The sequence below is a fragment of the Symsagittifera roscoffensis genome, chromosome 3, assembly GCF_963678635.1.
Source record: "Symsagittifera roscoffensis chromosome 3, txSymRosc1.1, whole genome shotgun sequence".
In the NCBI taxonomy this organism is placed as follows: Eukaryota; Metazoa; Xenacoelomorpha; order Acoela; family Convolutidae; genus Symsagittifera; species Symsagittifera roscoffensis.
The window spans coordinates 83,373,788-83,382,392 of NC_087064.1; positions in this window are offsets into that span (position 1 = coordinate 83,373,788).

Genomic DNA, 8,605 nt, shown 5'->3' on the forward strand with positions numbered 1-8,605 from the left:
CAATTTCTCTCACCACTGACCACACAACCAAAGTTGAAACTGTGAAATTTTCTAAAGCACAAAAATCTGCAAAAAAAAAATTTTTTCCCTTGGCAGATTTTCGCAACAGTCTATGGTAAAAAACACCACCTATTTCCTCAAGAGTTTAAAATTTCATTGAAGTAGAATTTCAGTCCAGTCTTTACGAATTTGTTTGGTAAAAGATAACAACAGAGGAGGAAAAAAATCGTTTTAAGCTCGTGATGGCAAAAAAAACTGATTGAAAAACGGGCTCTTTTTCCTTTTCCCCCCACCTGCAAAGTTTTACGAGTAAAAATTATTTTCACTTTGTTCGATTGTTATGAAAATTGACATACCGACTAACTAGTTTATGACAAACATATTCGGTTTTCATAACTAACCTTGTAAAACCACCCGTTACACCATGAAACTCATGTTCGTCTGAGGTGGGAGGAAAAAGAGCCAAGGTGAGTTAATATATAGACTATTCGACTCAAATTTGCGGTATAATGGTTGATTTTACGAAGTTGTATAGGAGGAAAAAACTGTTTGTAATTTACTAATTAACGCAAATGCCAATTTCTCTCACCACTGACCACACAACCAAAGTTGAAACTGTGAAATATTCTAAAGCACAAAAATCTGCAAAAAAATTTTTTCCCTTGGCAGATTTTCGCAACAGTCTATGGTAAAAAACACCACCTATTTCCTCAAGAGTTTAAAATTTCATTGAAGTAGAATTTCAGTCCAGTCTTTACGAATTTGTTTGGTAAAAGATAACAACAGAGGAGGAAAAAAATCGTTTTAAGCTCGTGATGGCAAAAAAAAACTGATTGAAAAACGGGCTCTTTTTCCTTTTCCCCCCACCTGCAACGTTTTACGAGTAAAAATTATTTTCACTTTGTTCGATTGTTATGAAAATTGACATACCGACTAACTAGTTTATGACAAACATATTCGGTTTTCATAATTAACCTTGTAAAACCACCCGTTACACCATGAAACTCATGTTCGTGTGAGGTGGGAGGAAAAAGAGCCAAGGTGAGTTAATATATAGACTATTCGACTCAAATTTGCGGTATAATCGTTGATTTTACGAAGTTGTATAGGAGGAAAAAACTGTTTGTAATTTACTAATTAACGCAAATGCCAATTTCTCTCACCACTGACCACACAACCAAAGTTGAAACTATGAAATTTTCTTAAGCACAAAAATCTGCAAAAAAATTTTTTCCCTTGGCAGATTTTCGCAACAGTCTATGGTAAAAAAACACCACCTATTTCCTCAAGAGTTTAAAATTTCATTGAAGTAGAATTTCAGTCCAGTCTTTACGAATTTATTTGGTAAAAGATAACAACAGAGGAGGAACAAAATCGTTTTAAGCTCGTGATGGCAAAAAAAACTGATTGAAAAACGGGCTCTTTTTCCTTTTCCCCCCACCTGCAAAGTTTTACGAGTAAAAATATTTTTCACTTTGTTCGATTGTTATGAAAATTGACATACCGACTAACTAGTTTATGACAAACATATTCGGTTTTCATAATTAACCTTGTAAAACCACCCGTTACACCATGAAACTCATGTTCGTCTGAGGTGGGAGGAAAAAGAGCCAAGGTGAGTTAATATATAGACTATTCGACTCAAATTTGCGGTATAATCGTTGATTTTACGAAGTTGTATAGGAGGAAAAAACTGTTTGTAATTTACTAATTAACGCAAATGCCAATTTCTCTCACCACTGACCACACAACCAAAGTTGAAACTGTGAAATATTCTAAAGCACAAAAATCTGCAAAAAAATTTTTTCCCTTGGCAGATTTTCGCAACAGTCTATGGTAAAAAACACCACCTATTTCCTCAAGAGTTTAAAATTTCATTGAAGTAGAATTTCAGTCCAGTCTTTACGAATTTGTTTGGTAAAAGATAACAACAGAGGAGGAAAAAAATCGTTTTAAGCTCGTGATGGCAAAAAAAACTGATTGAAAAACGGGCTCTTTTTCCTTTTCCCCCCACCTGCAAAGTTTTACGAGTAAAAATTATTTTCACTTTGTTCGATTGTTATGAAAATTGACATACCGACTAACTAGTTTATGACAAACATATTCGGTTTTCATAATTAACCTTGTAAAACCACCCGTTACACCATGAAACTCATGTTCGTGTGAGGTGGGAGGAAAAAGAGCCAAGGTGAGTTAATATATAGACTATTCGACTCAAATTTGCGGTATAATCGTTGATTTTACGAAGTTGTATAGGAGGAAAAAACTGTTTGTAATTTACTAATTAACGCAAATGCCAATTTCTCTCACCACTGACCACACAACCAAAGTTGAAACTGTGAAATATTCTAAAGCACAAAAATCTGCAAAAAAATTTTTTCCCTTGGCAGATTTTCGCAACAGTCTATGGTAAAAAACACCACCTATTTCCTCAAGAGTTTAAAATTTCATTGAAGTAGAATTTCAGTCCAGTCTTTACGAATTTGTTTGGTAAAAGATAACAACAGAGGAGGAAAAAAATCGTTTTAAGCTCGTGATGGCAAAAAAAACTGATTGAAAAACGGGCTCTTTTTCCTTTTCCCCCCACCTGCAAAGTTTTACGAGTAAAAATTATTTTCACTTTGTTCGATTGTTATGAAAATTGACATACCGACTAACTAGTTTATGACAAACATATTCGGTTTTCATAATTAACCTTGTAAAACCACCCGTTACACCATGAAACTCATGTTCGTGTGAGGTGGGAGGAAAAAGAGCCAAGGTGAGTTAATATATAGACTATTCGACTCAAATTTGCGGTATAATCGTTGATTTTACGAAGTTGTATAGGAGGAAAAAACTGTTTGTAATTTACTAATTAACGCAAATGCCAATTTCTCTCACCACTGACCACACAACCAAAGTTGAAACTGTGAAATATTCTAAAGCACAAAAATCTGCAAAAAAATTTTTTCCCTTGGCAGATTTTCGCAACAGTCTATGGTAAAAAAACACCACCTATTTCCTCAAGAGTTTAAAATTTCATTGAAGTAGAATTTCAGTCCAGTCTTTACGAATTTATTTGGTAAAAGATAACAACAGAGGAGGAACAAAATCGTTTTAAGCTCGTGATGGCAAAAAAAACTGATTGAAAAACGGGCTCTTTTTCCTTTTCCCCCCACCTGCAAAGTTTTACGAGTAAAAATTTTTTTTACTTTGTTCGATTGTTATGAAAATTGACATACCGACTAACTACTTTATGAAAAACATATTCGGTTTTCATAATTAACCTTGTAAAACCACCCGTTACACCATGAAACTCATGTTCGTGTGAGGTGGGAGGAAAAAGAGCCAAGGTGAGTTAATATATAGACTATTCGACTCAAATTTGCGGTATAATCGTTGATTTTACCAAGTTGTATAGGAGGAAAAAACTGTTTGTAATTTACTAATTAACGCAAATGCCAATTTCTCTCACCACTGACCACACAACCAAAGTTGAAACTATGAAATTTTCTTAAACACAAAAATCTGCAAAAAATTTTTTTCCCTTGGCAGATTTTCGCAACAGTCTATGGTAAAAAAAACACCACCTATTTCCTCAAGAGTTTAAAATTTCATTGAAGTAGAATTTCAGTCCAGTCTTTACGAATTTATTTGGTAAAAGATAACAACAGAGGAGGAAAAAAATCGTTTTAAGCTCGTGATGGCAAAAAAAACTGATTGAAAAACGGGCTCTTTTTCTTTTTCCCCCCACCTGCAAAGTTTTACGAGTAAAAAATATTTTCACTTTGTTCGATTGTTATGAAAATTGACATACCGACTAACTAGTTTATGACAAACATATTCGGTTTTCATAATTAACCTTGTAAAACCACCCGTTACACCATGAAACTCATGTTCGTGTGAGGTGGGCGGAAAAAGAGCCAAGGTGAGTTAATATATAGACTATTCGACTCAAATTTGCGGTATAATCGTTGATTTTACGAAGTTGTATAGGAGGAAAAAACTGTTTGTAATTTACTAATTAACGCAAATGCCAATTTCTCTCACCACTGACCACACAACCAAAGTTGAAACTATGAAATTTTCTTAAGCACAAAAATCTGCAAAAAAATTTTCTCCCTTGGCAGATTTTCGCAACAGTCTATGGTAAAAAAAACACCACCTATTTCCTCAAGAGTTTAAAATTTCATTGAAGTAGAATTTCAGTCCAGTCTTTACGAATTTATTTGGTAAAAGATAACAACAGAGGAGGAAAAAAATCGTTTTAAGCTCGTGATGGCAAAAAAAACTGATTGAAAAACGGGCTCTTTTTCTTTTTCCCCCCACCTGCAAAGTTTTACGACTAAAAAATATTTTCACTTTGTTCGATTGTTATGAAAATTGACATACCGACTAACTAGTTTATGACAAACATATTCGGTTTTCATAATTAACCTTGTAAAACCACCCGTTACACCATGAAACTCATGTTCGTGTGAGGTGGGCGGAAAAAGAGCCAAGGTGAGTTAATATATAGACTATTCGACTCAAATTTGCGGTATAATCGTTGATTTTACGAAGTTGTATAGGAGGAAAAAAACTGTTTGTAATTTACTAATTAACGCAAATGCCAATTTCTCTCACCACTGACCACACAACCAAAGTTGAAACTATGAAATTTTCTTAAGCACAAAAATCTGCAAAAAAATTTTCTCCCTTGGCAGATTTTCGCAACAGTCTATGGTAAAAAAAACACCACCTATTTCCTCAAGAGTTTAAAATTTCATTGAAGTAGAATTTCAGTCCAGTCTTTACGAATTTATTTGGTAAAAGATAACAACAGAGGAGGAACAAAATCGTTTTAAGCTCGTGATGGCAAAAAAAACTGATTGAAAAACGGGCTCTTTTTCCTTTTCCCCCACCTGCAAAGTTTTACGAGTAAAAATGTTTTTCACTTTGTTCGATTGTTATGAAAATTGACATACCGACTAACTAGTTTATGAAAAACATATTCGGTTTTCATAATTAACCTTGTAAAACCACCCGTTACACCATGAAACTCATGTTCGTGTGAGGTGGGAGGAAAAAGAGCCAAGGTGAGTTAATATATAGACTATTCGACTCAAATTTGCGGTATAATCGTTGCTTTTACCAAGTTGTATAGGAGGAAAAAACTGTTTGTAATTTACTAATTAACGCAAATGCCAATTTCTCTCACCACTGACCACACAACCAAAGTTGAAACTATGAAATTTTCTTAAACACAAAAATCTGCAAAAAAATTTTTTCCCTTGGCAGATTTTCGCAACAGTCTATGGTAAAAAAACACCACCTATTTCCTCAAGAGTTTTAAATTTCATTGAAGTAGAATTTCAGTCCAGTCTTTACGAATTTATTTGGTAAAATATAACAACAGAGGAGGAAAAAAATCGTTTTAAGCTCGTGATGGCAAAAAAAACTGATTGAAAAACGGGCTCTTTTTCTTTTTCCCCCCACCTGCAAAGTTTTACGAGTAAAAATTATTTTCACTTTGTTCGATTGTTATGAAAATTGACATACCGACTAACTAGTTTATGACAAACATATTCGGTTTTCATAATTAACCTTGTAAAACCACCAGTTACACCATGAAACTCATGTTCGTGTGAGGTGGGAGGAAAAAGAGCCAAGGTGAGTTAATATATAGACTATTCGACTCAAATTTGCGGTATAATCGTTAATTTTACCAAGTTGTATAGGAGGAAAAAACTGTTTGTAATTTACTAATTAACGCAAATGCCAATTTCTCTCACCACTGACCACACAACCAAAGTTGAAACTATGAAATTTTCTTAAACACGAAAATCTGCAAAAAAATTTTTTCCCTTGGCAGATTTTCGCAACAGTCTATGGTAAAAAAACACCACCTATTTCCTCCGAGTTTAAAATTTCATTGAAGTAGAATTTCAGTCCAGTCTTTACGAATTTGTTTGGTAAAAGATAACAACAGAGGAGGAAAAAAATCGTTTTAAGCTCGTGATGGCAAAAAAAACTGATTGAAAAACGGGCTCTTTTTCTTTTTCCCCCCACCTGCAAAGTTTTACGAGTAAAAATTATTTTCACTTTGTTCGATTGTTATGAAAATTGACATACCGACTAACTAGTTTATGACAAACATATTCGGTTTTCATAATTAACCTTGTAAAACCACCCGTTACACCATGAAACTCATGTTCGTGTGAGGTAGGAGGAAAAAGAGCCAAGGTGAGTTAATATATAGACTATTCGACTCAAATTTGCGGTATAATCGTTGATTTTACGAAGTTGTATAGGAGGAAAAAACTGTTTGTAATTTACTAATTAACGCAAATGCCAATTTCTCTCACCACTGACCACACAACCAAAGTTGAAACTATGAAATTTTCTGAAGCACAAAAATCTGCAAAAAAATTTTTTCCCTTGGCAGATTTTCGCAACAGTCTATGGTAAAAAAACACCACCTATTTCCTCAAGAGTTTAAAATTTCATTGAAGTAGAATTTCAGTCCAGTCTTTACGAATTTATTTGGTAAAAGATAACAACAGAGGAGGAACAAAATCGTTTTAAGCTCGTGATGGCAAAAAAAAACTGATTGAAAAACGGGCTCTTTTTCCTTTCCCCCCACCTGCAAAGTTTTACGAGTAAAAATTTTTTTCACTTTGTTCGATTGTTATGAAAATTGACATACCGACTAACTAGTTTATGAAAAACATATTCGGTTTTCATAATTAACCTTGTAAAACCACCCGTTACACCATGAAACTCATGTTCGTGTGAGGTGGGAGGAAAAAGAGCCAAGGTGAGTTAATATATAGACTATTCGACTCAAATTTGCGGTATAATCGTTGATTTTACCAAGTTGTATAGGAGGAAAAAATTGTTTGTAATTTACTAATTAACGCAAATGCCAATTTCTCTCACCACTGACCACACAACCAAAGTTGAAACTATGAAATTTTCTTAAACACAAAAATCTGCAAAAAAATTTTTTCCCTTGGCAGATTTTCGCAACAGTCTATGGTAAAAAAACACCACCTATTTCCTCAAGAGTTTAAAATTTCATTGAAGTAGAATTTCAGTCCAGTCTTTACGAATTTATTTGGTAAAAGATAACAACAGAGGAGGAACAAAATCGTTTTAAGCTCGTGATGGCAAAAAAAAACTGATTGAAAAACGGGCTCTTTTTCCTTTTCCCCCCACCTGCAAAGTTTTACGAGTAAAAATTTTTTTCACTTTGTTCGATTGTTATGAAAATTGACATACCGACTAACTAGTTTATGAAAAACATATTCGGTTTTCATAATTAACCTTGTAAAACCACCCGTTACACCATGAAACTCATGTTCGTGTGAGGTGGGAGGAAAAAGAGCCAAGGTGAGTTAATATATAGACTATTCGACTCAAATTTGCGGTATAATCGTTGATTTTACCAAGTTGTATAGGAGGAAAAAACTGTTTGTAATTTACTAATTAACGCAAATGCCAATTTCTCTCACCACTGACCACACAACCAAAGTTGAAACTATGAAATTTTCTTAAACACAAAAATCTGCAAAAAAATTTTTTCCCTTGGCAGATTTTCGCAACAGTCTATGGTAAAAAAACACCACCTATTTCCTCAAGAGTTTAAAATTTCATTGAAGTAGAATTTCAGTCCAGTCTTTACGAATTTATTTGGTAAAAGATAACAACAGAGGAGGAAAAAAATCGTTTTAAGCTCGTGATGGCAAAAAAAACTGATTGAAAAACGGGCTCTTTTTCTTTTTCCCCCCACCTGCAAAGTTTTACGAGTAAAAATTATTTTCACTTTGTTCGATTCTTATGAAAATTGACATACCGACTAACTAGTTTATGACAAACATATTTGGTCTTCATAATTAACCTTGTAAAACCACCCGTTACACCATAAAACTCATGTTCGTGTGAGGTGGGACGAAAAAGAGCCAATGTGAGTTAATATATAGACTATTGGACTCAAATTTGCGGTATAATCGTTGATTTTACGAAGTTGTATAGGAGGAAAAGTGTTTGTAATTTACTAATTAACGCAAATGCCAATTTCTCTCACCACTGACCACACAACCAAAGTTGAAACTGTGAAATTTTCTAAAGCACAAAAATCTGCAAAAAAAAAAATTTTTCCCTTGGCAGATTTTCGCAACAGTCTATGGTAAAAAACACCACCTATTTCCTCAAGAGTTTAAAATTTCATTGAAGTAGAATTTCAGTCCAGTCTTTACGAATTTGTTTGGTAAAAGATAACAACAGAGGAGGAAAAAAATCGTTTTAAGCTCGTGATGGCAAAACAAACTGATTGAAAAACGGGCTCTTTTTCCTTTTCCCCCCACCTGCAAAGTTTTACGAGTAAAAATTATTTTCACTTTGTTCGATTGTTATGAAAATTGACATACCGACTAACTAGTTTATGACAAACATATTCGGTTTTCATAACTAACCTTGTAAAACCACCCGTTACACCATGAAACTCATGTTCGTCTGAGGTGGGAGGAAAAAGAGCCAAGGTGAGTTAATATATAGACTATTCGACTCAAATTTGCGGTATAATCGTTGATTTTACGAAGTTGTATAGGAGGAAAAAACTGTTTGTAATTTACTAATTAAC